This window comes from Marmota monax, unplaced genomic scaffold, assembly GCF_021218885.2.
Source record: "Marmota monax isolate L192 unplaced genomic scaffold, Marmota_monax_Labrador192_F-V1.1 WCK01_AAM20220418_F8-fsc00383, whole genome shotgun sequence".
NCBI lineage: Eukaryota > Metazoa > Chordata > Mammalia > Rodentia > Sciuridae > Marmota > Marmota monax.
Genome location: NW_026694147.1, coordinates 105,894 through 112,122, shown reverse-complemented (window position 1 = coordinate 112,122; position 6,229 = coordinate 105,894).

The window sequence follows — 6,229 nt, the reverse complement described above, 5'->3', positions numbered from 1 at the left end:
ACATAGCCCTAATTTGAGTCCTAAGCCTCACCTTAAAACTAATCCTGACCCTGACTCATATCCTAACCAGAACCATAGCTATAAATATTACCCTAACCTTAAACCTAACCCTACCACTCAACCTACCCTTACCCCTAACCCTAAAACTAACCCTAATGGTAACCTTAGTTCTTACATTAGCCATTACCCTAATCCTAGCCCTAAACCTAACACAAAAACTAGCATAAAAACAAGCCATAAACCTAGCTTTAACTCTAATTCTAACCCTAACCATAGCCCTAATCCTAGATCTAAATCAATCCTTTCCCTATGTGAAACCCTAAATCTAAGAGTAACCATAGACCTATCCCTAGTCCTTAGAATAACTGAAACCCTAACCCTATTAATAGTCCTAACCCTTCATTTTAGCTCTAACACTATCCCAAAACCTAACCCTAACCCTGGCCCTTATTCTGACCCTAACACTAAACCTAGGTCTAAACCTAACCTCAACCCTAACCCATAATTTACCATAATCCTATCCCTACAACTAACTCTGAACCTAACTCTCAGCCTAGCCCTAATCATAGCTCAGAACCTAACCCTTAAGCTAAACATAACCCTAAACCTAATCCTAGTTCTAACCCTCACCTTAAACCTAACACAAGACCTAATCCTAACCATAACCTTACCCTAATCTTAACTCTAACTGTATCCATTACCCTAAAAATAACCCTTAACATAATGCTAACCCTAGGCTTAACCCTAAACCTATTGCTTTCCCCAAACCTACCAATTACCCTAAACATACCCTGAACACTAATTCTAACCCAATCATTACGCTAGCCCTAACCCTAATGCAAATTTGAGCCCTAACCTAAACTCAAACCTAAACCAAACCCTAACACTGACCGTGACTCTAATAATTCCCCTAGCTATAAACCTGACTCTTACCCTATGTAACACTCACACTAGACCTAGTCATAAACCTAACCCTAAAACTATTCCTAACCTTAACCCTAAACCTGATATTAAACATAGCCTTTATCCTTGCCCTAAAACTATCACAAATCCTAGCCCTTATCCTAGCCCTAAACATAGCCTTAATTTTATCCCTAACCCAAACCCTAGGCCTAACCCTAACACTAACCCTAGCCCTAATCTTAGCCCTAACTTAGCCCTATCCCTAACCCTAACCCTAACTCTAGCCCAAAGACTAACTCTAACTCTCACCCTAACCCTAACCCTTGTTCTACTCTATCTTTTATGAGAACCCTAATCGTAGTTTAACCCTTGGTGTAATCTTAGCCTGATTCATAGCCCTGGCCATAACCCTAGATCTAACCCTAACTATAAATCTAACCCTTACCCTAATCTAAACCTAAACATAACACTATCCCTAACGCTAATGCTAATCCTAAAACTAGCTCCAACCCCAGCTCTAGCCCTAAAATAAAACCGAGTCATAGCCATAACCCTAACCCTTAACCTAAACCAAACACTAAACCTACAACTAGCCCTAACCATATCTCTAATTTTAGTCCTAACCCTAACCCCAAAACTAACCCTGACCCTGACTCTGACCCTAACACTAACCCTGGCTCTAAACATCATCATCACCGTATATCTCAACCTAACAGTAGACCTAACCCTAACTATAACCCTATAACTAGCGCTAATCATAACCCTACTTCATACATTAGCCGTAGCCTTAACCCTAGCCATACCTAACCCAAAACCTAGCCTTAATCTAAGTCCTAAACCTAGCTTTAACCCTAAACTTAAACCTAACCCTAACCCGAATCTAGCCCTAATCCTATACATAACCCTAGCCCTAACCTTAGGTCTAAACTTATCCATTACCCTAATAATAACCCTAAACATTAAGCTAACCCTAGACCTAACCCTAACCCTATCCATTACATTAAACCAAACCTAAACCCTAATACTAACCCTGTCATTATGCTAAACCTAAATCCTAACCTAACACAAACCCTAACCCTGACCTGACCCTAAAAATAACCCTAGATATAAACCTAAATCTTACCCTAAACATAATCCTTACACTGGAACAAGCCATAAATCTAACACTAAATCTAGCCCTAATGATAACCCTAGACCTGACATTAGCTCTAGCCCTAATACTATCCCTAACCCTAACACAAATCCTAACCTCATCCTAGCCATAAACCTAGCCTTAATCATAACCCTAAGCCTAATTAATCCCTACCCCCAATACTAACACTTGCCCCAGCCCTAAACCTAGCCAAAACCACATCCCTTACCCTAAACGTAACCCTAACTCTTACCCTAACCCTTTTCGTCACAATTGCCCTATTCTTAGCCCTAGCTTTAACACTAGATGAAACCTAACTTTAAATCTAACCCTAACTCGATGCCTAAGCCTAAAACTAGCCTTAAACCTGATGCTAATTCTAAAACTAGTCCTAACCCTAACACTAACACTAACCCTAACCATAATTTAGCCCTATCCCTAAACCTAAACCTCATCCTAGCCCAAAGAATAACTCTCTCACACTGGCCCTACCAGTCATTCTAATTCTATCCCTTCCCATAATCCTAACCATACTCCAAATCCTAGTCCTAACCATTGCCCTATCCTTAGCCCAAGCACTAAACTTAGATAAAAACCTAACTCTAAATTTAACCCTAAACCGAAGCCTAAGCCTAAATCTAAGACAAGCCCTAACCCTAACACTAATCCTAAAAATTACACTAACCCTAACCCTACCCCTAAAATCAAACTGAGCCAAAGCTCTAACCCTAACCCTTAACCTAAATCAAGCCCTAACCCTACACCTAGCCCATCCCCAGCAATAAATCAAGTTTTAAGCCAAAACCTAAAACTAACCCTGACTCTTACAATGACCATAACACTAACTTGAGGTCAAAACATCATGGTAACCCTAAACCTAAACCTAACAGTAAAGCTAGCCCTAAAACACTAAAATTAGCCATAATCATAACCCTAGTACTTACATTAGCCGTAACCCTAACCCTGCACTAAGTTAACCCAAAACCTATCCCTAATTATAACCATAACCCTAGCCATAAACTGATTTCTAACTCTATCCATTACCATAACCACAACCCTAACCCTAATGATAATTCAAGCCCTACATTTAAACCTTAACCTGTCCCAAACCCTAACCCAGAACTTGACTCTAATAATAGCCCTAGCTCTATACCTCAGGCAAACCCTAAACCTAACCCTTACACTAGACATACCCATAATCCTGATCTGAAAACTATATTTAAACATAATTCTGGACTTGAAATTAGCCCTAGCACTAATCCTAGCCCTAACCCTAAAAATAACCCTAGCCCTCATCCTAGACCTAAACCTAGCCTTAATCATAACCCTAACACTAACCACAGCCCTAACCTTAATTCTCTCACCCTAACTCTAAAACTAGCTATAAAGCCATCCCTTACCCCAAACTTTGCCCTAACTCTAATCCTAAACCTTAAACTCTAACTCTAACCCTCACCCTAACCCTAACCATAACTCTAACACTAACCCTATCCCTAGGCTTAAACTAAACACTAAACATAGCCCTAATCCTAGCCATAATTTAGCCCTATCTCTAACTCTAACCCTAACCCTAGCCCTAAGACTAACTCTCACCCTAGCCCTATTCCTAGTTCTAATTCTATCCCTTACCATAACCCTAAACCTAGCCATAACACTTGCTGTATCCTTAGTTCTAGCCCTAACCCTAGATCTAACCCTAATTTCAAATTTAACCTTAACACTAAGCTTAAGCCTAACACTAACACTAGCACTAGCCCTAACCCTAGGACTAAAACAAAACCGAGTATGAGCCCTAACCTTAAATCTTAACTTAAACCAAATCCTAACACTACAACTAGACCTAACCCTAGCCCTAATTTGAGTCCTAACCCTTACCTTAAAACCAACCCTGACCCTGACTCATATCCTAACACTCACACTAGCACTAAACACCGCCCTCACCTTAAACTGAACACTAACAGTAACCCTAGCCCTATTTCGAGTCCTAACTCTAACCCTAAAACTAAGCCTGACCCTGACTCCTATCCTAACATGAACCCTAGCTATAAATATAACCCTAAACTTAAACCTAATTCTAACACTAAACCTAACCCATACCTAACACTAAAACTAACCATAATGGTAACAATAGTTTTTACATTATCCATTACCCTAACACTAGCCCAAACCCTAACACAAGACCTAGGCATAATACAAACCCTAAACCTATCTTTAACCCTAATGCTAACCATAACCATAGCCATAACCCTAGCTCTAAATCAATCATTTACCTAAGAAAACCCTGAACCTAAGGGTAACCATAAACCTAACCCTAATCCTTAGGCTAACCAAAACACTAACCCTATTAATAGTGCTTACCCTTGCCCTCATTCTAGATCTAACCCTATCCAAAACCCTAACACTAACTCTGACCCTTTTACTGACACTACCACTAATCCAAGCTCTAATCCTAACCCTAACCCTAACCCCAAATCTACCGTAATCCTATCCCTAGAACTAATCCTGAACCTAACTCTCAGCCTAGCCCAAACCATAGCTCAGAACCTAATCCTTACACTAAACATAACCCTAACCTAATCCTATTTCTAACTCTCACCCTAACCCTAACTCAAGACATAATCCTAACCATAACCCTAGCCTTAACCTTACGTCTAACTGTATCATTACCCTAAACATAAACCTTACCCTAATGCTAACCATAGGCCTAACCCTACACATATCACTATCGCCAAACTTATCAATTACCCTAAACCTACCCTGAACCCTAGACCTAATCCAATCATTACACTAACCCTAACCCTAATGATAATTCCAGCCCTAACCCTAAACTCAAACCTAAAACAAACCCTAACACTGACACTGACCCTAATATTTCCCCTACCTCTAAACCTCACTCTTACTGTATACCTAACCCTTACACTAGACCTAGCCATAAAACTAACCCCCAAAATACCCCTAAGCATAATCCTAGACCTCATATTAGCCCTAGTCATGATACTAGCCCTAACCCTAACAAAAACCCTAGCCCTTATCCTAGCCCTAAACATAGCCTTAATTATAACCCTAACCATTACCCTAGGCCTAACCCCAACACTAACCCTAGTCCTAATCTTAGATCTAACTTAGACCTATCCCTAACCTTAACCCAAACCCTAGCCCAAAGACTAACTCTAACTATCAACTTAGTCCTATACCTAGTTCTAACCCTATACTTTACTGGAAACCGAATCCTAGCCCAAATCATAGGTCTAAAACTAGCCCTATTCATAGCCCTAGCAACAGCCTAGACCTAACCCTAACTCTAAATCTAACCCTAACCCTTAGCCTAAACCTAAACCTAACACTAGCCCTAACCCTAAGGCTAAACCTAAAACTAGCACTAACTTTAGCCCTAAAACAAAACCAAGCCATAGACCTAACCCTAACCTTTAATATAAACTATGCCCTAACCCTACACTTAGCCATAACTCTATCCCTAATTGAGTTTTAAGCCAAACCCTAAAACTAACCCTGACCCTGACTCTAACCTTAACACTAACCCTAGCTCTAAACATCACCCTAAGCCTATACCTAAACCTAACAATAGACCTAGCCCTAACACTAACCCTAACCCTAAAATTAGCCCTAATCGCAACCCTGGTACTTACATTAGCCGTAACCCTAAACCTAGCCTTAATTTAACCAAAAACCTAGCCTTATTCTGAGCACTATCCCTAGAATTACTCCTAAAACTAACCATATCACTAATTGTAACTATAACCCTAGCCATAACCCTAGATTTAACCCTAACCCTAAGCCTAAGCCTAACCCTATCAATAATCATAACATTGACCCTAGCTGTACCCCTATCTCTAACCCTGTCAATTACCCTAACCATAACCCTACACCCTAATGCTAAACCTTGGCCTAAATATAACTGTATCCTTAATCCTAACACTATCCATTACCCTAAACCTAACCTGAAACCTAAACCTAACACTATCTTTACCCTAATCCTAACTCTAATGCTAATTCGAGCCCTAACATTAAGCATTAACCTATCCAAAACAGTAATCGTGACCCTGACCCTAATAGTACCCTTAGCTTTAAACCTGACCCTAACCCTAAACCTAACCCTTACACTAGACATACCTATAAACCTAACCCTAAAACTATTTTAACCATAACACTAGACCTGAAATTAGCCCTAGTCGT